The 25,763-nt window shown below is 43.5% G+C and overlaps 2 long non-coding RNA genes across 2 annotated transcripts in view; one reads left to right on the forward strand and one right to left on the reverse strand.

Annotated features, from left to right (window-relative positions):
* Positions 1–18,374, reverse strand: part of LOC140104186 (uncharacterized) — a 47,748-nt gene extending 29,374 nt beyond the window's left edge. The window contains exon 1 of the long non-coding RNA XR_011850260.1: positions 18,285–18,374. This is a non-coding gene — a long non-coding RNA (uncharacterized lncRNA). The remainder of the gene's footprint in view (positions 1–18,284) is intronic.
* The window catches only part of LOC140104187 (uncharacterized), a 207,084-nt gene continuing 190,682 nt past the window's right edge, over positions 9,362–25,763 (forward strand). The window contains exon 1 of the long non-coding RNA XR_011850261.1: positions 9,362–9,667. This is a non-coding gene — a long non-coding RNA (uncharacterized lncRNA). The remainder of the gene's footprint in view (positions 9,668–25,763) is intronic.

The raw sequence follows: 25,763 nt of genomic DNA on the forward strand, positions 1-25,763 counted from the left end.
TGCATTAGATTAATCAGTTTTTGATGCATTTTAGTGGTCAGAAAGAAGAAAGTATCTCGTGGAATAAGCATTCACATGAATATATAAAACTAGAGGTGCACCTCAAGTCTATAGTTTGTCTTCAGGTAATTGCGTAGACGCCTGTCTATCTTAGACCCAGTAGGGAGCAATGGAGGATTAGCAGCTGTAACATCATTGGGGGTAATTTACTAAGGGCCCGATTCGCGTTTTTCCAACGGGTTATCCGAATATTTCCGAATTGCGCTGATTTTCCCTGAATTGCCCCAGGGTTTCGGGGCACGCGATCGGATTGTGGTGCATCGGCGCCGGCATGCACACAAAGGAAATCGGGGGGCGTGACCGTAAAAAAAAACCCGACAGATTCGGAAAAAACGCTGCATTTAAAAAAAAAAAAGTGTTGCTTGACACGCGCTTACCTGCACCCAGCAGAGGACGGTGAACTTCAGTGGAGCAGCGACACCTGGTGGACATCGGGAGAACTACCTTAGTGAATCCCGGCCGGACCCGAATCCTACGCAGAGAACGTGCCGCTGGATCGCGAATGGACCAGGTAAGTAAATCTGCCCCATTGTCTTCTGTCTGCAGAATCCGGCTCAGAATGCATTAATTTTCCTCTGTGTTTTTTGGTGTAAACTGTGGCTTAGGTGCGGCTGTATTGGAATGGATTGAACCACACCGGGTTCTTCTGCAACTCAGCTCTGTCCAGCTAATGGTTAACTTGAGCAGTGGATGACCAGTCCAGTCAGCTGTTGGGGATGGCATCCAGGAACTCCTTTATATATCTGGCCATGTACATAACCCCTTGCTGGTTATACTGTAACTTAGCTTTGTCTTTGTTATACTTTTATTATACTGCTTTTAATTCTGGTTTTCTGATTGTGGCTCTTGCTACCTTTGACTATCCCATTTTGGAATCCGATTTTGTAATGCTTTTGCTATCTTCATTGTGAATTCTTGAGGTTGGAATATGATTGATTTGCAGCAATAAAAGGAGGAGGCAAATAAAAATTTAAAAAAAAATATGACAAATCCTCAACCCTCAATGTCTCCGTATTCTAGAGGCACCATTCCTGCTCTGTTTCCCATCCAAGTCAAACCGGAAATATGGAGGATTCCATGACCACCATACCCAATTACTGGCCTCAATGTCACTGCTTTATGTGACTGGTCTTGCTCCTATGACTACTGAGGCCAGGAATTAGTAGTAAAAGTCATGGGACCCTCAGGCCTGGTCCAGCCATGACTACACACACACAGAACAAGGGCCATGACACTGGATCAGGGAGTTGGAACTTTTCACACTGCTATTCACCCCCTGGGTTGTCTGGTAAGTATCTGAGGTGTATATGATGTTCTGCAGCAGCTGAGGTGTTTAGTATGATGATGTTCCACAGAATCACAGGTCTGTATTGTGATATTCTGCATCATTTGAGGTGTGTATTATGATGTTCTGCAGCATCTGAGGTGTGTATTATGATATTCTGCATCATTTGAGGTGTGTATTATGATGTTCTGCAGCATCTGAGGTGTGTATTATGATGTTCTGCAGCATCTGAGATGTTTATTGTGATGTTCCAGAGCAGCGGAGGTGTTCATTGTGAGGTTTTGCAGCAGAGGTGTGTAGTCTGATGTTCTGTTTAGTGTGTTGTTCTAGAGCAGCAGATGTGTTTAGTGTGTTGTTCTAGAGCAGCAGATGTGTTTAGTGTGATGTTCTAGAGCAGCTGAGTCAAGTAGTAAGTAGAACCCGGGGCAATTCAGGGAAAATCGGCGCAAAATGGAAAAATTCGGGTAAATCGCCTTAAAAAACGCGATTCGGGCCCTTAGTAAATGACCCCCAGTGTGTTACATAATGTTCTGTTACAGCTGAGTTGAGTAGTTTATTATTTTAGAGCAGCTTTGCTGGACATAAGGATGTTCTGCAGCAGCGGATGTCTGAATGATGATCTGCAGTAGCTCAGGTATGTATCGTGATGTTCTGCAGCAGCTGACTTGGATATTATGATGTTTTGCAGCAGCTAAGTTGTGTATTATGATGTTCTGCAGCAGCTGACGTGTATAAAATGATGTTCTACAGCAGCTCACAGGGGGGATATGATGTGTTGCAGAGGCTCAGGTGTGTAGTATGAGGTTCTGCAGCATCTGAGGTGTGTATTAGGATTTCCTACAGCATCTGAGATGTTTATTGTGAGGTTTAACAACAGCTGAGTCAAGTAGTAAGGTGTTCTTCATCAGGCAAAGTGTGTTATATGGAACCGAGGAGTGTTTTATGATGTCCTGTGGCTGCTGAGTTGTCTATTTTAAAGTTTTACAATAGCTCAGGTGTGAACTATGATGTTCTACGGCAGTTTTTATATAGATCATGGATGTGTCTTTTGATGTTCTGCAGCAGCTTGGGTGTATATTATGATATTGTGCCATAGTTTTCATGTAGATCATGATGTTCTGCAGCAGCTTGGGTGTATATTATGATATTGTGCCATAGTTTTCATGTAGATCATGATGTTCTAAAATGTCGTGATGAAAGATACTCAGTTTGTGTTCAAGGGTAAGTAAGGTTACTGCCTGAAAGTATAGAACACTTAAAATTGTAATATTTTATTAATTATTTATTAAAACTAGGGCCACTCTTCAGCCACAAAATTCTTGAAAACAGGCAATTCAGTGGGTATCGAGAGGTAGATTGAGAGGAACCTCTATTTGGGACGGTACCACTCAGGACTATCCACCCTTTCTCCCACTGATTGGAGTGTGCTCTGCAAACATGTAGTCTCGTTTGATCAATTCCAGATAACTACCATTTGCCTAGTATTCAACACACTGTTAAGGTGCCATTCACACCCGATCATGCATTCTTTCCTAAATGCTTCCTCCGCCTTACGCGTTTCAACGCTTCACTATTTGGGAGCGCATCATCAGAGGCTTATAGAGCAGATAGAGGATTATTTTACACTGCACTCGCACCCTCTTGTTTGTGCGTGCATCTGTCAGCAAGCGCCGGCACTATTGAGGCCGCGCGCGCGTGTGCGCGTGTGTTATATCGAGAGGCGCCCCGCCCCCACATGGGGGAAGACCAATCACGGCGTCTTCTCTAGAAGAGGGCTCGTCCCGGCGCGACCAATCTGTCGCGTCCGCGACTTACATCACCTGTCCATCCTCGTAACAGGATTTTCGACTAGTGGGTTACTCGTCTCCCAGGTATCGATCGAGACCCGTCACACTCCGGATGGGCCCAGGTACCATGGGCAATCAATCATGTTATTATAGAGTCCCCACAACAGGTATAATTCTTATGAGGTTCAAAAAGAGGGATCGTATTGCGGCTCCTTACTTAGCATACAATGTATTGGTGAAGTAGAGAACTTAGAAAGGATCTCAGATAGTTCACATATGTATATGAATATGTGTACTCAATGGGGATAAAGTTCAGCATGTGCTAACCATTGATCACGTCATAGGTGCACAAAGTGATCATACCATACTGGTATAGATGTCGGTGATGTCTAGACATGTGTGTGCCCAGAGTGGGACCCTGAGATGACATGAGGCATATTAAATCGCACAGTGGGTTTATAGGGTCATCTCGATGTTGATCATTGATTCAGAGGTGAGGGGACTAGTTAACAGACCACATTGGTGGATTACAAGAAGCAACTATAACAAATTTGGTCATTTAGGCCCGATGGTTTTTCTGTTGCTAAGATACAAATCCAGCGAGCTTCACGCTGAAGAAGGACACGATCAAAGTCCCCTCCACGTATTGGGGGTGTCACCAACTCAACTCCCTGGAATCCAATACTGGTGAGGTCGCCATTGTGATTCTCCCATACGTGGCGGGCGATTGTAGTGTCCTTTGAATTTTTTATATCCCTCACATGTTCCCTGATTCGTATCCTGAATTCTCTGAGTGTTTTGCCGACATATTGAATGCCACACACACATGTTGCCAAGTAGATTACTCCAGTACTTTTGCAGTTAATAAATTGCCTATTCTTAAATGTCCGATGGGTCACCCCACTGGTAAACAATCTGCTTGGGTGTATAGATTGGCAGGCTTTACATCCCCCACATTTGAATGTGCCCACCGGTGGTTTAGGTATCCATGTGTCCCCTGAGGGAGGTCCAAGATGGCTATGGACCAATTTATCCCTGAGGTTTTGACCTCTTCTAGATGTAATCTGGGGAACATCACCGATTTGATTCCCTACATCAGGATCTAATTTGAGGATCTTCCAGTGTGTCGCCAAAATATCCCTCAGTGATTGGTATTGGGAATCATAGGTCCCTATGATTCGTGTGGTTGTTTTTGAGCAGTCTCTGATTTTAGGTGTAAGGAGATCGTCCCGGTTGCTTGTAATTGCAGTTTGATGCGCATCTTTAAGGACCTTGTCGGGGTACCCTCTGTCGTGGAATCTGGACCTCAAGTCTGAAGCTGCCGATAAATATTCCGACATATCGGAGCAGTTCCTCCTGACCCGAAGATATTGCCCCTTGGGTATGCCACTTTTAAGTGGTTTCGGATGCCAACTGTTCCATGATAGAAGGGAGTTTGTTGCTGTGGATTTTCTAAATATCCTAATACTCAGTCTACCTGATTCAGTTTTTGTAATGGATAGATCTAGAAAGGTGATGGTTTTAAGTTGAATCTCTGAGGTAAGATATAGACCAATCTGGTTCGAGTTCAGAGTCGCAACAAACCCCTTAAAAAGATCTTGAGGTCCTTTCCATAAAATCAAGACGTCATCTATAAATCTAATCCACAAAAGGATATGTGATGTGAAATGTTCCATGCTGTCTTGAAAGACGATCTCCTTCTCCCACCAGCCCAGGAAGAGGTTCGCATATGTGGGAGCACACGGGCTCCCCATAGCAATCCCCCTGAGCTGGTGGTAGAATCTGCCATTAAAAGTGAAAAAATTATGCTCAAGCACAAATTTTAAGAGGGACAATGTGAACTCATTGTGTTGACTAAATTGAGTCCCCCTGGTCTTAAGAAAAGAGCTCACAGCATGATACCCAATGTCATGGGGTATGGAGCTATATAGGGCTTCAACATCTAAAGATGCTAACAAGGTCTCTGAATCAACCACTATATCCTCAATACGTTTCAACACATCCATAGTGTCTCTTACATATGATGAAAGTGTAAGCACATAAGGACGGAGAATCCGGTCCACATATAAGCTGGCATTTTGTGTGACACTGTCAATGCCAGACACAATTGGGCGTCCCTTAAGGGGATTACAGCCCTTATGGACCTTAGGGAGGCTATAGAATGTTGCAATCCTCGGATGTTGAGGTTTAAGAAAGTCCATTTCAACTTCACTGATCAAACTAAGGGATCTAGCTTTCTCAAGAATGTGCAAAAGGGCTTTTGTAAAAGTGGAGGTTGGATTCTCAGCCAATACACGGTAACAGGCCCCATCCCTCAGGATATTTTTACACATGTCTATGTATTGTTCCCTATTTAAGATGACCAGGTTGCCCCCTTTGTCAGAGGGCTTGATGACTATCGAGTCATCACTCATCAAGCCCTGGATAGATTGTTGCTCTTCCTTCCTGATGTTAGAGTATGGACCCTGTTTCAGGTCCTCAAGAGTTTTTAGGTCCTCCATGACTAAACTCAAAAATACATCTAGTGGAGAGTCATTGCTCACAGGGGGAAACTTCTTTGATGGTCTCTTCAGATCAGTGAACGGACCTTCACCCGGATTACGTTCGTTTTCAATAATGAGCTCATTCATGACCTCCAGGCACTCGAGATCATTCCGTTCCAACCCTAGCTCATAGCATTTTCTCCTTTCATTTTGAACAAAAAACTTTTTCCACTTTAATTTTCTAATGAATAGCTGTAAGTCCTTAACCCAGTTAAATCTATCAAACATTGGCGTAGGTACAAATGAAAGCCCTAGTCCCAACACCCTCTTTTCCATTAATTCTCTATGGGACAGATTGATGATCTGTAGCATGTTATCAGATTTAGACTGGGAGATAGCGGGATTGGACTTTTTACTTATTTGGGTTGATTCCGCCTGACCATATAGTCTGAGATCGGAGGATCCCTGGCTAAAAACCACCCCTGGCAGTTCTTCTGGGGCCACGTCCCTCTTCCCCTCTGTCCCCCTCTATTCGAGGAGAAATCAGTGCCACCTCTATTAGTTTGATATTGGTAATGTTTGCCTGGGGCTGATGTGACCAGGGCCGCCGATAGGGCAGTACAACTGGTACTGCCCTATGGGGCCCGGACTCTAAGACACTAGGGGGGGGCCCGCAGGGCCGCATCTGCCATGAGCAGAGCCGGATCATCATTGGCGCTATTGGAGCGCTAGCGCCGGGCCCCCGGATCCGGATTTATTGGTTGGGGCCCCCGGCCTGGCGCTCCAATAGCGCCGATATTCATGCTCCTGCTGGGGCCCCGGCAGGCCCCGACACTCTCCACGGTAGACGGGCAGGGACCTCCGTCCGTCCGGACCGGAAGCTCCTGCCCGTCACTGTATAGTGCTCGATGCGGCCGTAAACGGCCGCTCGAGCACTATTACTGGAGCGATGTGCGCCGGGGTTGTCTTCCGGCCACATCGCTCCATGAATTAGGATGCGCGGCCGCGCGATGACGTCATCACGCGGCCGCGCACCTTTCTGCCTGGCCGCGGGCTGAAGAAAGAAGATGTGGGAGCCTGAGGTGAGTACGAGTTTTTTTTTTTTTTAAATCAAATAGCAGTAAAAACATGGTGGGGGCTTATTAAAATATGGGGGCAGAACATTATATAATTCATGGTGGGGGAGGAGGCAGCATATTAAATAATTCAGTGTGGAGGGGCAGCAATCATTTAATTCCTTGTGGGGGGGCAGCACATCATTTATTCCATTGTGGGGGGGCAGCACATCATTTTATTCCATTGGGGGGGGGGGGGCAGCATATCATTTATTCTATTGTGGGGGGGGGGGGCAGCATATCATTTATTCATTGTGGGGGGGCAGCATATCATTGAATTCATTGTGGGGGGGGGGGCAGCATATCATTTAATCCATTGTGGGGGGCAGCATATCATTTAATCCATTGTGGGGGGGGCAGCATATCATTTAATCCATTGTGGGGGGCAGCATATCATTTAATTCATTGTGGGTGGCAGCATATCATTTAATCCATTGTGGGGGGGGGGGGCAGCATATCATTTAATTCATTGTGGGGGGGGCAGCATATCATTTAATTCATTGTGGGGGGGGGCAGCATATCATTTAATTCATTGTGGGGGGCAGCATATCATTTAATCCATTGTGGGGGGGCAGCATATTATTTAATCCATTGTGGGGGGGCAGCATATTATTTAATCCATTGTGGGGGGGGGCGGCATATCATTTATTCCATTGTGGGGGGGCAGCACATCATTTAATCCATTGTGGGGGGCAGCATATTATTTAATCCATTGTGGGGGGGGGGCAGCATATTATTTAATCCATTGTGGGGGGGGGGCGGGCATATCATTTAATTCATTGTGGGGGGCAGCATATTTATTCCAGCATATCATTTAATCCATTGTGGGGGGGGGCAGCATATCATTTAATTCATTGTGGGGGGGGGCAGCATATCATTTAATTCATTGTGGGGGGCAGCATATCATTTAATTCATTGTGGGGGGCAGCATATCATTTAATCCATTGTGGGGGGGCAGCATATTATTTAATCCATGTGGGGGGGGGGGGCAGCATATTATTTAATCCATTGTGGGGGGGGGGGGCGGCATATCATTTATTCCATTGTGGGGGGGCAGCACATCATTTAATCCATTGTGGGGGGCAGCATATTATTTAATCCATTGTGGGGGGGGCAGCATATTATTTAATCCATTGTGGGGGGGGCGGCATATCATTTAATTCATTGTGGGGGCAGCATATTTAATTCCATTGTGGGGGCAGCATATCATTTATTCCATTGTGGGGGGGCAGCATATCATTTAATCCATTGTGGGGGGGACGGCATATCAATTAATTCATTGTGGGGGGCGGCATATCATTTAATTTATTGTGGGGGGCGGCATATCATTTAATTTATTGTGGGGGCGGCATATCATTTCATTCCTTGTGGGGGAGGGGGCGGCATATCATTTTATTCATTGTGGGGGGCAGCATATCATTTCATTCCTTGTGGGGGCAGCATATCAAATAAATCATTGTGGGGGGGGCAGCATATCAATAATGAGGGGATGTGTTCTATGTGGGGTAGCGTGCGGTCACTTGTGTTGTGAGGGTTATTTAGGAGCGCAGTGTTGTTATCCAGGAGACTTTATACTGTAAGTGACTGTGGTATTTTTAGGGGCGCCGGGTGGAGATGCTGCACGGAGCTGAAGATATCCAGCTGTGAATTCACCTGTGATACGTCATGGATTGGAGAACCCGGAATAAAGTCCTCCTGATGGAAGAGATTGTCATCTATAAGGTACTAGATGCCACTAATGACTCCCAGATCCTGTAGTCAGTCACACAGTGTCAGGGAGCTGTCTGTAGGGATGTTAATTGTTAGTAAAGTTTTCAGCATTTTCTGAACAGGTAGCGGAATTTGATAAAAGATTTTGCAAATCTGAAAGTAAGAAGACTGATTGCTCCGTGAATCTGAATTTGCGGTTACTTTGCCAAGATCTAGCTGATGTGGCTTCAGGCCAGAGTATAGTTTGTAGAACATGGTCCTTGCTGACCGCGTCACAAGGACTGCACCCTAAGCCAGTTATAATGCAAGGAATTCCACAGTGCTTGGAGTGGCAGTGCACTGTAAAGACAAACGATGTCATTACAGTTCACTGCAGCTCCAAGTGCTCAGAGCTCCCTGCATCATATATGGGTTATGATGTGAGAAGTGCAGTCCTTGTGATGCAGTCAGCACAAGGACCATGTTGCACCAACTGTACACTTTTTTGGAGCTGCTGGGACCAACTGTTTGTTGCAATAGAGGCTCAAAGTGATTTGAGTTGGTTTAATTTTTTGTTTACACCTATGGTGAAGTTTACATATATTTATAAACATTGTTGCATTTACTTTATCCATTGAATGCTGATGCTTATTTATTGGCATTCTTGTGACTACACACTTATAGATGCATGCATCTAATAAAGTTATTTTTATAGTGTGGTACATGAGTATTTTGTCTTTATATATATCCCTTGTTTAAAGGGAATCGAGCACCAGGTGCACAGCATAGTACCTGAAGGTATCATGCTATGCACCTGATGACCCTGACTTCAGCATTGTAAGTTCCATCAAAATGGCCTCTATGGTTATCCTTTAATGCTTTTATAAAGAATTATGTTAATTACCAGCTTAGGAGCAGTGGGAGTGCTCCAGTGCACCTAAGGGCTCCTTATGTCACCCAGCGGCCAGTCCTGCGGACTGCGGTGATCCGAAATCCCGATACCTGTGCCTGCTCAGCAGCCTCTGTGAATCAGTGTGCAGGTGCTGGGACTTTAGGTTTCCTTGGGGCATGCAATGAACGCTCCTTCTTTTCCTTCCCATTGGTTCTGAGGAAATATGAAGTCCTGACCCTTATGCAGTGATTCACAGAGGTTGCTGAGCAGGCACAGGTACCAGGACTTCAGATTACCTCAGGACTGGTGGCAGGGTGACGTAAAGAGCCCTTAGGTGCACTGGAGCACCCCCACTGGTAATTAACACAATTCTTTATTAAAACATTAAAAGATAGTGGCGGCCCTAGCAATTGCACTTTATAATGTTATATTTGTTATATGTTGTCTGTTAAACACTTTTATATGTTTACTGTTCACCATGCTTTAGTTTTTGATGCCATATTTGCACTATAATAAATATACTTGACCAAAAGTATGACTCCTATTGGCAATCTACCAGAAGAGTGTGCCTTGTCGTAGCAACAGGCCTCAAACCCTGTTTGTGAAAGGTCACTGCGGGGGGCAGGAGGCTTGTTCGGTTTTGGGGTGTGTTGGGGCCCAGACACTTTTGCTGTATGGGGCCCCGAATTTCCTGATGGCTGCCCTGGATGTGACTCTTCTCTGGGAGTCACTATCTGAGGCTTCGCAGTCTGAGGACGTAAGGCGGAGGAAGCATTTAGGAAAGAATGCATGATCGGGTGTGAATGGCACCTTAACAGTGTGTTGAATACTAGGCAAATGGTAGTTATCTGGAATTGATCAAACGAGACTACATGTTTGCAGAGCACACTCCAATCAGTGGGAGAAAGGGTGGATAGTCCTGAGTGGTACCGTCCCAAATAGAGGTTCCTCTCAATCTACCTCTCGATACCCACTGAATTGCCTGTTTTAAAGAATTTTGTGGCTGAAGAGTGACCCTAGTTTTAATAAATAATTAATAAAATATTACAATTTTAAGTGTTCTATACTTTCAGGCAGTAACCAAGATCATGATGTTCTGCAGCAGCTTGGATGTGTCTTATGATGTTCTGCAGCAGCTTGGATGTATATTATGATATTGTGCAATAGTTTTCATGTAGATCATGATGTTCTGCAGCAGCTTGGATGTGTCTTTTGATATTCTGCAGCAGCTTGGGTGTATATTATGATATTGTGCAATAGTTTTCATGTAGATCATGATGTTCTGCAGCAGCTTGGATGTGTCTTATGATGTTCTGCAGCAGCTGAGGTGGATGTAGTGAGGGTCTGTAGCCTCTGAGGATATCTCTAGTGATGGCACAGAGGCAGGTAAGTAACAATCATCATCTTCCTTTGCCCTGCGAGGTCTTCTGAAGCGCCTTATTGCACAAACCCTTGAGTATCATGTACTCCCCCTCAGTACCAGAACCCGGATTAGAGAGTTTATGCTAATATGTCGTGTTACAAGGAGAACATGATTTGCATTAAGTGTTCCATGGCTGTTTCCCATCGACGCCTTTTCTATTTAGCTGCCAGCGCGTTTAATTTCACTTCAAATAAACAGAATAAGAGCGTTCCCCGAACGCCGCCGCTCCCTCTGTAACATTTGCATCTTTATTTCCTCGCTATGTGTCACCTCCAACGACTAAACACCCTCCGTCTACAGAACGGACCGAAGGCGGAAGATTTCCTTTGTTTCAATTTTTCTTTATAAACTTCTGTAAGATTCCGAAGAAAAACGTTCTAATCCCAATTACGCTCTCAGCCACCTTCTTCGGGATCAATCACATTACATCTAAGGTGTCACTTAGAATCTGCACATCTTGGAAGGTTTGGGGGGAGAGCGAGTCCTGGGGTCTCAGAGACCCGGCACCGCAGACGCTAAATTATGGAAGGTTCACGGCGCGTTTTGCTGTTTGATCTGGATGGTACAACGTATGAGATCTTTGATTTATATCACCGCTTTGCCTGCCATATGCCACGTTTTGTGTGCATGAAAGGCGGCTCTGATTGGACTCTCATCCCAACTATTATTTCAACAAACGTGAGGAAGTTTCTCTTCAAAAGCCCAGTTATTAAACACCCCCACAGCAACTGTTCCTGCCCAGAGTGTGAATCGGGAACGGTGCCAGTCATATCTCTTTCACTCAGCACATTTGGGTACCATACACAGAACATATGGAAAGGAGCAGCAGTTTAGATTTAATGTCCTTTATGAAGACTGAAAAGAAGCGAAACCTGCTGGAATTACATTCAATGGGGATATAAAAGTAACATATGTATAGTGATTATTATCAGCCGCTTCCTTCCGCCTCCCAGTATAAACATTGCTCTGCTCGCCAAGGAGGGGAGACGGAGGATATATAATATACAAGCTCTGGCTATCATATAATAGTCCAGCGCACGCAAGTTACTATATGGGAGGGGGTCTGCTCCAGGAAACACGGGTATAGCACAAAAAAATCAGTAATCTCCTCTGCCTACTATAATATTCATGTTCTCATTCATAAATTGTCAGCTCTTGTGACCAGGGCCCTCCTATTGTTTAATATGACTATGTTGTTACTCTGTAATGTCTTATTTTGTTTGTATATGATATGTCCCTCAAGATCTGTACATCCCCACCGAATATGATGGCGCTATTGAAAAATAAAGATTTATAATTATTATTATCCTCAGCTCTATTCAGTCATTGTAACAGAAAGTGTCAAGTAGTCAGGGCTGGCACCAGCACTGGGCATACCTGGGCAAGTCTCAGGGCCAAGAGCTGCTGGGGGGCCCACATAAGGCTGTACATAAAGAATCCATGGAGGTGCAGGGGCTGTATCTAATTAATCCATGTGGGGGGCTTTATATAAAATAACCATGAGGGGGCAATATATAAAATAACCATGAGGGGGCTGTTTAGGATGATAAACTAGGGAATATTTTAGGGAACAGGAGACTGTTTTAGTTTCTACATTTTTAATACCAACATGTGAGTTCACTGCAAAGGGGCCAACTGAGGTTCTGCCGCCCAAGGGCCCACTGAAACTTGGAGCTGACCCAGTAATTAGTGATGATCGTATCCTGCACTACCTGGGGTCACATGTAATCTCTCTTCAGGTCCAACATTTACACTTTATTATTCCTTGATGTATCTGTATAGTAGTTACAGAGGCCCCACTTCTCCGCATTGACATATAAAATTGTCTGCCTGTCGCCACCACTAGAGGGAGCTAAATAGCTTACTGCATACTTGAGTTACAAGGATATACAGTGTGGAGTGTGCTCCTGATCTCCCTCTACTAGTGATTTTATAATTTTTTAGGTTTCATTTTTGTTTATTATTTAGGTAAGTAGAGTCTGATTGCTGGATACCCCCAAAACACTGGAGATCCAGACTGAGGATTTCTTTGTCTTAATAGAAAGATAGTCACTGCTTCATTTAATGTCTTTGGGACTGGCAGAGATAACATTGCACTTGGCTACTTTTATCAGTGCCATCGAGATTGAATGCATTGGATGCATACATATCTGGGTGGCTCTCCATTCGAAGGGGGAGAAAGCGGAGCCCAATTCTTGTGAGCAGAAGTGTTAGGTGGCCAATAACTTATTGCCACAGTCCTATGGTGTGGATGTGTAGGACACTTTCTGGAAATTTATTCAGGAAAGGAAGAATAGACAGCAAGAACTCAATTGGGGGCAGCTTAGTGAACCTTTTAATTCAGTAGTTGAGAACCAATTAAAAAAAAAACTGTCTTATGGACATGGTAGAAATAAATGCCAGCATTAAAAAATATCAGTCAGGTGGAAGCCTTATGGATCGGTGATAAGTTGTGATCACTAAGAATTCACCATTAGCCGCAGTGTGTGTGTGGGAGCCGGGGAGGCGGAGCATATGAAACGTAAAAAATTGTAATAAAAATGTAAAAAATGTAATAAATAAACCAACATTTTACTCTGTTCACATGCAGAGCCCGTTATAATGTACATGTTTTCTGAGTAAATACTTGCCCGATGACATCATCAGTCCTGAGTATATGGAATGTCCATTACCGGATTAATAATTAATTTTGTAAACATTTACTTGTCGGAGACCCAATAAATCATTGTGATAAATGTACGTTCCACTATTTTACATGGATATCTGAATGTATCTATATTTATCCTACAAATAAGAGTCCATCTGCGATATAAGTTTGTGCCCCCCCCTCCCCCCCCCCCCGTTGTGTTATACGATTGTGATTAATCTCCTGCCGCAACCCACAATTTTCATGTTGAAATGAGTGCGAGGATGACAAGCCGGGATTCGGCCCTTACACAAATAACCATATGAAGGATGTGAACATGTAATTGGCAAGGATAGTAAAACATGGGAGACTCGGCTCCTGCTGACCCCTGGTTATGTATTCAATCCAAGCATGACACTTCCCCCCGGAGACGAGCCCAGCCATAATAACTACACTCACAATCTATTGTTTTCCTTTCATTTAGGCCTGAATAATATCTTATGTTCCGCTCCCACTAACATTCACCTCTCCGCAGCCCGCAAGACCCCGAGTACAATGTACAAATAAACCGGCCAGGTCGCTCCATTCAGCCATTGTTGAGACAGCAATTCTCTCACTTCCTGTGTTTACCGCGTTTTTAGAGGAAAAATACAAATCTTTTGTAAGAGGCGACTGCTTAGTGTTGATTATACCAGGCACCAATGCGTTTTGTTACATAAAAAATCTCTTGAGATGTAGAGCGAAGCAAGAGGGCTCCGACACATATTCTGCCCATCATCAATCTATTATAGGTAACAAGGAGCTGGGTGGCTCATAGATACAAAAAAGTACTAAAAAAAGAATATACAGTACTAGCTGTAGATATCGGCGTTGCCCGGGATAGTAAATAACTGCTCTTAGCTATGACAAAATAGAATTGGTTAACGAAAAAATTTTATATATCTATCTATGCATCTATCTCTCCCTGTCTGTCACTCACTCTCCCTGCCTGTCTCTCAGTTACTCTCCCTGTCTGTCTCTCACTCACATTCACTGGCTGTCTCTATGTCACTCATTCACTCTCCCTGCCTGTCTCTCACTCAGTCACTCACTCTCCCTGTCTGCCTCTCTTTCACTCACTCTCCCCGCCTGTCTCTCTGTCACTCACTTTCCCCGTCTGTCTCTAACTCACACTCACTGTCTGTCTCTCTGTCTCTCAGTTGCACTCCATGTCTGTCTCTCCGTCAGTCACTCTCCGTGTCTGTCTCTCCGTCACTCAGTCTCCTTGTCTGTCTCTCTGTCACTCACTCTCCCTCTCTGTCTCTGCCACTCACTCTCCCTGTCTGTATCCCTGTATGTTTCACTATCTCATCTGTCTCTCTGCCACTCACTCATACTCCCCGTCTGTGTCTCTGTCACTCACTCTCCCTGTCTGTCTCTCTGTCACTCACTCTCCATGTCTGTCTTTCTGTCACTCAATCTGCCTATCTCTCTGTCAATGTTAACAACAATGTAATTAGGCAAATCTACTCTTCTCAGCTGTTGCGATGCACTTGAAAACGCATGCGTTAACGCAAACACAATGCAACGTGTCAACGCAGCCTAAGCTGTATTATACTCCTTGCCTATAGTAACCTATCAAAGCTCAGAGCTCATATTAATAACCTGTGGCAAATATAAGCCGAGCTATTATTGGTTACTTATTGCCGCAGCTGACATTAGCTCCTGTATATGGTGGTTATCATATTACCTCATATTACTTCACATCTTACCTCACACCTAAGCTGTATTATACTCATTGCCTATAGTAACCTATCAAAGCTCAGAGCTCATATTAATGACCTGTGGCAGAATAGCAACCAATCACGGCTCAGCTGCCAACTCCAACAGCAGTAGCAGCAGACAATGGCTCCTGTATATGGTGGTTAATAAGTTGATTTTGGAAAGCATGGGGTGAACATTTCAGCTCAAAACCTGGTCTAAGACATTATTAGCAAACTTTTTTTGCTAATTATGTGCCCCTTTATAGTTACCCACTTGTACCACATGACATAGATATCATTGTCTCACATACTAGAAGGTTGGGGGAGATTTATCAAACGTCTCTTAGAGCAGAACTGTACTAGTTCCCCATGGCAACCAATCATGGTTCAGCTTTCATTTCCCCACAGCTGTTTATAAAATTAAAGCTAAGCTCTGATTGGTTTCTGTGGAAAACTAGAACAGTTTAACCTCAGAAACTTGATGATAAATCTCCCCAAGTGACTAGAGTAATAGCAGAAGTGGCATTAAGCAATGTAAAGGTGACATCTCTGCTGCATCACAAACCGGATTTGATGTCACAATTCTTCAGGCCATGACTTATCACTGATAATTTCATCCCCAGACAGCATTACCTCCTTGAATATTTTACGTTTAACGCATGCGTTTAAAAACGCTCTGCAACAGCTGCAGAGAAATTTGCCTAATTAAACAGCTGTTAACACTTGTGTTTACAAAACTCAACTGTTAACACATTGTTAACCGACATGTTAACGCTATGTTAACACACTCATTTGTTAACATATTGTTAACATGTGTGTTAAACGCACGTGTTAACAGCTGTTTAATTAAACAAATCTCTCTTCAGCTGTTGCAGTGCGTTTTTAAACACATGCGTTAAATGTGACGTGTGACTGCACCCTTAGGAGTGTGTTCACTATTACAAGACTGCTGCCAGTTATAGTCCTACATCTCAGTTTCTTCACCTCCAGATAATTGTCTGCAGGGTTTATGTCTTTATAGACATTGTTCTGGTAACCAATAAAGAGATTGCATTCAATCATCATCCGATAGTGGGCGGAGATTGCATTCAATCATCATCCAATGGTGGGCGGAGATTGCATTCAATCACAATCCAATGGTGGGATGGTGGGCAGAGATTTCATTCAATCATCACCCGATGGTGGGATGGTGGGCGGAGATTGCATTCAATCACAATCCAATGGTGGGATGGTGGGCGGAGATTGCATTCAATCATCACCCGATGGTGGGATGGTGGGCGGAGATTGCATTCAATCATCACCCGATGGTGGGATGGTGGGCGGAGATTGCATTCAATCATCACCCGATGGTGGGCGGAGATTGCATTCAATCATCATCCGAATGCAATCTCTGCCCACCATCCCTCCCATACAGACACAAAGTACTGGAGGGAGTATTCCCGCCCACTAGAATGCTGTCATGTCTTGTGATTGGTGGTCTAGGGAAGCTTGTTCTGAGGGGGGTGGAGCATGCTCTTTAAATAGCTTTATTTTCCACTGGGCCGATGACACTGCTAATCTGATACTAGGCCCTACCGACCCCTGATGAGCCAGATTAAAAAAACGTCAAAACATGTAGGGGCAGGGAGAATGATTGGAGATGATAAACCCTGCAGACAATTATCTGGAGGTGAAGAAACTGAGATGTAGGACTATAACTGGCAGCAGTCTCGTAATAGTGAACACACTCCTAAGTGTATGTGAAGGCCTGACTCTACTTAGTACAATATTAAGATAGACAGGACTGCACATTGTACAATTGTCCAGCTCTTCTCTTGTCTGTCTCCACCTCTCCCCCGAGAGTTTGAATCAGTTGTTATACTTGCACTCAATCTACAATCAAAATCCCTCATGATAAACCGGGGACACTTACTCATATATCCAGACACTGTGATTGTGGTAATCTTCTTATATTTCTGCCAGAAGGGCTCTGGGGAGCCCTATGTGCTCTGGCTTCACAGACTGTTACACTGTGCAGGAACAGAAAACAATATGCAAGAAAAAGATGAAAAGGTGGAAGCGTATAAAAGAGACCAAAAAGGTAATCAAAACCAGTAATCTTTATTAACAATATCGTCTATACAAGGGTACGTGAAAAGACACATAAAAACACTTAAAACCACATAGGGGCTTATTTACTAAGGGTCCCGCTGATGCATTTCCGTCGGGTTTTCAGACTTTTTTGGGGATCACGCTGCCGGGACAGATATCTAAAAGGGCATTGTGTCGCACGCGATTGAATTGTGTCGCAATTGCGCCGGCTTTAATGCGACTCAAATTGGGGGGCGGGCTGTCGGACGATCAGACGGAATTGGACTAAGCACGGGATTAAACATTTAAATTTGTGTCGCATCCAATGCACTTACATGCAGCGGGAGGAAGAAGGTGAACTCCAGCGGACCTGAGCGGGGAAGCGACACATGCAGGATATGGAGCACACAATCTTCTTGAATCGCGGCACAGTGCACTCCGGCGGACATTCCGGATCAGGGATCGCGCAGGTCCGGGTAGTGAACGTGCAGGCAATCTCAGGACAAAGCCCAAAATCCCTCCTATAAAGTGCGAGCCAAAGTAAACTTTAAGCAATGAATCAAAATCCTAGACCTAAAACAAGGACATATGGTGCAAAGTAGGTAAAGAGAGGAATGGAGTTCAGCCCAAGTGCACATTGCCATATACTACCCCCATAAAAATCAATGCATGGTATGTGAAGTGGATCTAGTACAAGGTGAGGGCAAAATAGGAGGGAGAGACACAGACCCCACACGTATCGCCACGCCGTGGTGACTTCCTCAAGGAAAAGGGGTTTTACAGTGTAACATCCTGTGAAGCTACTGTAGGGTGGTGCTCTGGTAACATCCCCCATAGCACTTCTGGCTCATTAGCATAATTTAAAAGTTGATTTTAGAAGGAAGGAGGCCATGGATAAGAAATATAAGAAGATTACCACAGTCCCGGTGCCTGGATCTATGAGTAATGTCCTTGGTTTATTATGATTGATTTTGATGGCAGAATTTGTGTATTATCCTATGCCATTTCAATGCTTACATTAAAGAGATTATATAGTATAAGACAACCCCTTTTAATCCCCCCCCCCCACACGCACATGAATGGGTTGGTACTGGATCCAGATGCCAGTCTACCCCCAGCGCTGCCTCTGCATTTGGCTGATCCATCTACTCGCAGACCACAGACTTCTCCTGCGTTCGTTTTCCCAGCGCTTTTCCTCTTTCTCACACCGATTTCAGTTCTTTGGAGAAATATATCAGACACATTAGTATCTGCAAAAAAAGGGTTTCTTCTAAAATCAAGGTCAACATATTTTCTAAACAGATGTAATCTTCAGCCGCTTTAGCAGAAAAATACGACAAAAGCGACTTACAAAAACAAGTTCGGGATGAAATGTTTGGAACAATAGACGTTCAGTTACCAGAATCCGCTGTCCTTGAAAATGAGAAAGAAAAAAAATTACCAACCAAAAAACATCTAAATGTTACATAAAAGGCATGAGAATCAGAAAAAAAACTGAGCATTCATTAAAGGGAACCTGTCAGCAGATTTGACCATACAACTCTGCAGACAGTGTTTGGTATTGGGTCTTTAGATCTGTGTTATCAGATTTTTGTGTCTATTGGTAGTAGCAGCAGAACTGTGAAAGACATATATCATATGGGGGAGGAGGTCTTAACCCTGCTGTGATCTCAGAGCTGAGAGGAGGGGCTAAAACCAACAAAATTTGAACCAGCACTACTCAAAAGAAGCAACTAATTCCAGACATGCCAAACACAATCATAGAATAAAGAATACAAAGAGACTTGCCATATGGAAATTCATTTAGACTCTTTGGGGGTCTTTGGGGGCCAATGACCTTCGCACACCGGTGTCAGATAGCTCCGATGTTGCCCCGATGCAGCCAGATATATCGAGAGCCTCTGTGTATTATTCATTTGGAGAGCATTTGTATATAGGGCTGGATATAATATACGTTTCGGGCTGTGTGCAATGGAGGGGAATAGTAATATAGGGGCTTCATATTGTAGCTATAACTGTAACTGAGGGGGTGTCTGTTAATTTTGTGCTATATACCAACATGGGGGACCGGAATATGATATAGCTGGGGGTGCTGGATACTCATCTGGGCGGCTGTATATAACTGGGGGCATCTGTATGATCAGTAAAATCCCCATATACTGCCATACTGTAGTATGGCAGTATATGGTAGGATCAATCAGGCAACCTAGGGTTATAGTAACCTAGGGGGTCTGAAAAATAGTAAAAATAACTTACATGGCGCGCGGACCGGGGCGACAGCAGCGCGTGAATACCCGGAGGGTGTCGGAAGGAAAGTACATCTTTATTTTTTTATGCAGCCCCCTACTGGCCACCTTTATGTTTTTTCCATAATTCTCGGACAACCCCTTTAAGTTACTTCATCAGTGCAATTGGAGAAGCCGCAATTGAATATAAATCTAAATATGAAGCCTGTCTGAAACTGAAAGCATACACAGAGCTGACTGTAGCAACTCTACAATGCTGTGCAATTATATCATTGTTAGTAACAGCAGAACTGTGAAAAATTAATTTGTTTTCCAGGATTTTTGGTTCTCCAGGTGCACTGGTGGGTGTCCTGACACTGCTGTGCTCTTAGCTTAAGGCATTGAACTACTCCAATCACTGGTATTTCACAGTCCTGCTGCTACTAACCGCACACACAAAGGTATAATAACACAGAACTCCAAGGACAAAACCGAACTCAGTTTACACTTTTTTGTGGTCATGTAATTTTAGAAATACTACATGTTTTAGATTTATGCAAGTCAGCATCTCAGTGTCCCAGGGGTGTGGCTTAGATTTCCGGAGCACCAGTTTTCTTTTTTCACAAATCTTGAGGATTTCTTTTGTAAGGGGGAAATGCTAGGTGGGGTAAAGGGAATCAAAACTGGTGCACCAACAGGGGTGCTCATTTGCATAAAACTATGATGACTATCAGAAATAGGAAAGGCCTGTCTGCTTTGGGACAGGGGAGGAGTAGGACTGCCATGGGCTCTGGGCTGTATGAATATTACATCCCCTACAAGTCTGGAATCACTTCCTACATCTGGTACTAGAATCAGCTTCTTAGGGAATAGAGGATTCATCTCTTCTGCCTGCTTTCAATCTGCAGTTTCAGCACCTTTGGAGGACCTTCAAAGGTCCTAAAATGGCTCTTGTGTGCATGTGTATTGAGAGCAGGAACAGATATACAAGGATTTCATGGGTGAAGATCCTTGTCAGTGTAAAATTTGGTGGGTGGTTTCGGTGTCCATGGGCCCCCTAGAAGGCTTGGGCCCGGGGCGACTTCCCTAACCACCTATGTTATAATCCACTACTTCTTTGGGGTGATGTAGGTCAATCACAATGTCTAATCTTTGTGATGGGACAGTTCTGGATATTTCTGTAATATCTTCACACCTTGAATATACGGATTACACATAATTCTGGGAATCCTGAAATACCTGTGTTCTACAAACTCGCCATTTACGGTTAATTAGTAAGCCGGCTGCAAGTGTGAAGTGTTCTTCTATCTGCTCGAGATACTTGTGCTTCTAAGAAGTGTATTTCAAAGTAATCCATAATGAACTTGAACATTTTACACTCGAGGAAAACAAGTGGCTAATCATTAGAGAGCACATTTATTCCATAAATCATTTGTACTAAAAATTAATAATCTGCATATATTCCTGTCTTATGCAGTCAGGAACCTTTTGATGCCACCAATTAAAGTGATCATTAGAAGCAAAACGAGAACGCAATGACTAACTGGTATTTTAGCTTGTGATATCAAATCGGTGAAGTTTTTTAAGAAAAAAAAAATTAATGGGAATAAAATAATTTTTTTTGTTAAAGGAATTTTCCAAAATGAATGATATGCTTGACTTACCGTAGGTTCTTATTAGCAGTTCTGGTTGGCCTAATTCTAAGGGATACTCATCGATCAGCTCATTCTAGGTAGTTCCTTTCTGTGCATAGTGGCCGAGCTGTGTTACTGCATCTCAGCACTCTAGTAAGCAGGAGCTGAGCTGCAGTTTTGGAGGTGGCCACTATACAAGGAATGGTGCTAGACTCAAAACCGTATTCTCTGAATTGATGTAATATAGAGCTAAAAAGCACAACAAGTCCATCTACAATTGTAATATATAACTCTATATTTCACAGTCTAGTTGCAACTAGATAGTCAGAATGAGCTGGTTCATAGGAGTCCCAAGTAACAGTCCCATAATGACCTATTCTATGGCCCTCCTTAATCATCTTGGGAGGGGAGAAAATTTACTCCAGCCAAATAATCAGTCAGAATAAGTTAGCACATTCTTAAACTTTTCAGCTAGTGCTGCGTACACGCTGGAGGCGGGGCCAATGATTATCCAATTATTGGAAAAATAATTAATAAATTTGATATTAAAACGTGGATAAAGACGCAGGATAATAGATTGGAAATTAGGTAATAAGGGCGGTTGCCCCTCCCTCTTCCCTCCCACTGACCTCTACACAGGTCAGAGAGCACACCCACAACAATCTGCAATAAAAGATAACTAATGTTTCTAACTGAAAAGTGGATATAACATTAGAAAGTGAACACATCTTGGTTCTGTGACTACTACTGTACTGAGCCATAGATACCCCTTGTACCACCATACAAATTCTGTACGGCAATGGATTGTAAAAAAAATGTTCGTATATAATCAGTGATTCCAGGTCAAATAGCTTACTATTGTGGCATATGAAAGCAAATATCAATATTTTGTAATAATTGTCACTAGAGGTGGGGAGTCACAATTAGTTTGATCCTTGCATGACTAGGGTGTGGGGTCAGTAGTCTGTTATTTGCCCTTGAAGAGGGTCTCATGCTACTTTTACCGACCCCAAATTTTTGAATGCTTTAGTAGATACTTCTCTACTGTACTTGTAGCCTCCATCGTTTCAAAACAATTAAGGTCAAAACTTTAATCACTATGGTCTGGTTCGCAGAGCTAGGTTTTGTGTCTTGAGCACAGGGCCAACCATCTAATAGAAGAGAGCCTAATTAGCATAGTGTTTGTGATTGGTATATGAAGCAATGGCCGTAACCAGTAAATGGGCAAGATGATACAGGCCGATGGAGAAGACTGGAGCAAAGTCAGACGACAGCCAAGAGTCAGAGTCAAGAATAGAACTAGAATGGTGTTTTGGCTCAAGTGATATCCAGAAATATAAAAACACAGCTAAGAGACATAACCAGGAAAAGAGGCTGAAGGATAAAGTTAGAAGATTCCATGGGTTCAAGAGTAGAATGTGAACATAGTTGAGGGTGGAATGATCTAGTGAAGAAATGCAAACCCCACACTTCTCACAACCTCTGTCCCTACCTGCTTGTCCACATTGTGCTAACCGCAGGTGACGACTGGATGTGAGTCCCTTCACTAAGTATGTGCAAAGAACAGATGAACAAAGAGACAGAGAGAAAAGTGAGGTCAGAATAATAGGTTCAAAACCAAGATGGCACCGAGGTATCCACCACTTATTTGCCCACAGTGTCCTAACCTCCAGGTGACGACCAGACAAGAATCCCTTCTTTGAGTATTTGCACAGAACACAACGTCAAAGAGACAGACAAAAGCGAGGTCAGGCTATTAGAGTCAAAACCAAGATGGCAACATGGTACAGAATTGTGAGGCAAATAGAATAGTTACAGAGGTCAAAGCAAGGGTCAGAAAACCAAGCCTAATTGAAAATGTACAACTACAAAGGCCAGGAGACAAGTCCAACCAGCACTGAATGGATTGAGGAGTGGGTATTAATGGAGATACTGAACGCCATCCCAAAAGCTGATTGGTTTGGTCCTCTGTCACTCCAACTACAGATGAGACACACCTTCAGCTCTTAGATGTAGCAAGTTGTATATAAAGCTCTCTGCAGAGCAAAACACATGTGTGTTACTAGCCATGAGACGTTCCATAGTGCTCCTCTTGGAGCAGTTCTGAACATTGATAAGGTTAAGGTCATCCAGAAGATGAGGTAAGGATCATGAACACAAAAGTGAGAGCCAAGTAAGACTAGAACCACAGTCTTCAAGCAAGACATGGAAGATCACTTGATTCTACCAGTTGGAGATGGACAGAGACTTTGGTGGATGTCACCATTTTCTTCGGTCAAATTCAGTATGGCCACCATATAAAATGGAGGCGTAGAGGACATCATAGGCAGAGGGTCTATGGTGCCGTTCTGCTCCTATGTGCATAGTCCTAACATGCAAACATTATAGAAAGCAGCTTTTCCGCGCTCATTTTGCCATTTCTTTCCCTTCCGTATCCTTTTCATGCATATTTAGAGACGGTGAGATATTGATATGAGAATTAATCACTTATAATTTGCCACATTTGACAGCTGCTCGCAAATCTCTTCCATCTTTGTTGATAACCTTGCATTGACATTGTTTAGTCCTGGCATTATTTACCTCCATTGTATTTTCATGGACATTCTGTCGTTATTTAACTCCAAAATTTTTCTTGGTCGTATCAGCTGTCTGGAATGAAATCTGTGAAAATACAGAACTCTGGAAGTTTGGACCATCTGTTGTATTAGCGGCTATAAAGTGTCTCGCAGATAGACTCCTCATTTATTATTTGCTCTGTAGTCTTTGTTACACGTCTGGCGTCCGCTACACCCACAAATTAAAGATACATTTGTAATAAATGGATCAGCTTGATTTAGTGGGGGGGCTTATTTCAAATAGTGGGCAAACCCTGCACATTTTTGGAATTATTGTATTATATATTTCCAAGGGACAACACTGCAGATGCGACACTTTGGTACAATGTGAAGTTGTCAGTGTAAATAACAAGCAGCCATTACTAAAGATATGCAAATTGTGGCAAATGATCTATTCCCCCCCCCCAAGTGTCATGGGACTGGTTAGTGTTAGTAGGTCTCAGGATGTTAGACATGACACCACTTGGAGAAGAAGTCTTAAAGGATCTCTACATAAAGACGACCTCCGCTATAAGGAGATTGACAACACCTTAAAACTGAACTGCTACACGGTTGCCAAAACAGGTGATCTAATAGGATACTTTCCACTCCACTATGGTTGGCCGAAGACAATGGGGGTAATTTATTATGGCCTTTCAAACGAAAAACTGGCAGCGTCCCCCCCCCCCTTTTCTACGCCTATTACACCTGAATTTATGAAGCATCGGTGCCATAATATTGGTGTTATCCAACACTCTCAACTATTTTGGGGCACAAAATCTTGGCGCTGCTTGTGAATCCAATCTGGTGCTTCTACTTTTCCAACTCATTTTGTGATGAAATTTGTGGCGCAAAAAGAAAGCAGCTAAAAGCAAGTCTAGAGGGTTCTAAACCTTTTAGTTCATGCGCCAATTCATTAATCCATAACTGATAGTTGCATCTCACCAATAACTATATGGATGTGGTAGGTACACTGGAATATACATATACCAAACAAAAACAACCAGGCCAGTGTCATACAATCATAACAGATAAAATCAAAGAATTTAATTGGTATGCATTAAAAACATGTAAAAAGCGGCAAACCTCCGTGTGCCCCTCAAAGCCACTGTGAAAATGACATTTAAGAAGGATCCGCGGAGTGCACTTTCGTCGTGTTTCCCGTCAAATTTCCGATTAGCGGCACATTTATCAGGGGTTTTTTGGCGCACGCAATTGGATTTTCGCGCATTGGCGCTGGCTTTCATGTGACACAAATCGGGGGGCGGGCTGTCGGACGATCCAACAGATTCGGACAATGCGCAGGATTTAACATCGTAAATTGTGTCGCAAGACACGCACTTACAAGCACCAGGAAGAAGAAGGTGAACTCCGGCAGACCTCAGCGGGGAAGCGACAGATGCAGGATCTCGGCCGTACAATGTTGGTGAATCGCGCCGGACTTCATCTTCGTTGGACTGTCCGGATAGGGGATCGTGACAGGACCGTGTAAGTAAAGATTGCACAAGTCCAGTAGAGGAAAACAAAAGTCTTTTCCTAGGTATGGTTGATGACAGGTAGGCACAAGAATAATTGTATCTGGTGGGGGCAAGGAAACCTAGTCAAACGCAGACCAAATATGGTTGTCTGTTTAATCGATGGCTGGCCACTTGGTTAAAGACCCTATCCTGGAAATTGAGCAGCATACTAAGGCTCACTACCAAGTTCCCAATAGGCTCTAGAAACAACATGAAAGCAATAATTGTTTAACTTGAGCTCTACAAACTTGTGAACCTGAAATACTTATACTTTATCTACGCAATATGCAAGGTTCAAAGCAAGCCATCAAAAATGTCCTGGACAGTGAGGAGATAAAACCTTGACCAGGAAGCTTTGTCCTCAACCTTACCAAACTTCTTTGGTCTTTAATGAACTCCAGCTTGCACCTAGGCCATGTCCCCAAACCCATGTCTGCTCACTGGGGACAAATGTCTTCAGCTATGGTCCAAAGTGGAAAGTCATCCAAGAAGAGAGCACTATTTGGCACTATGAATGTACATTACCGAAACATGAGCTCATTGACCGAAAACAAGGGAATGAGGGAAAAAACAACCCCAATTGCTTTTTTCTCTGTATTCAGACCCCCGTGGTGTACAAAA

This window comes from Engystomops pustulosus, chromosome 10, assembly GCF_040894005.1.
Source record: "Engystomops pustulosus chromosome 10, aEngPut4.maternal, whole genome shotgun sequence".
NCBI lineage: Eukaryota > Metazoa > Chordata > Amphibia > Anura > Leptodactylidae > Engystomops > Engystomops pustulosus.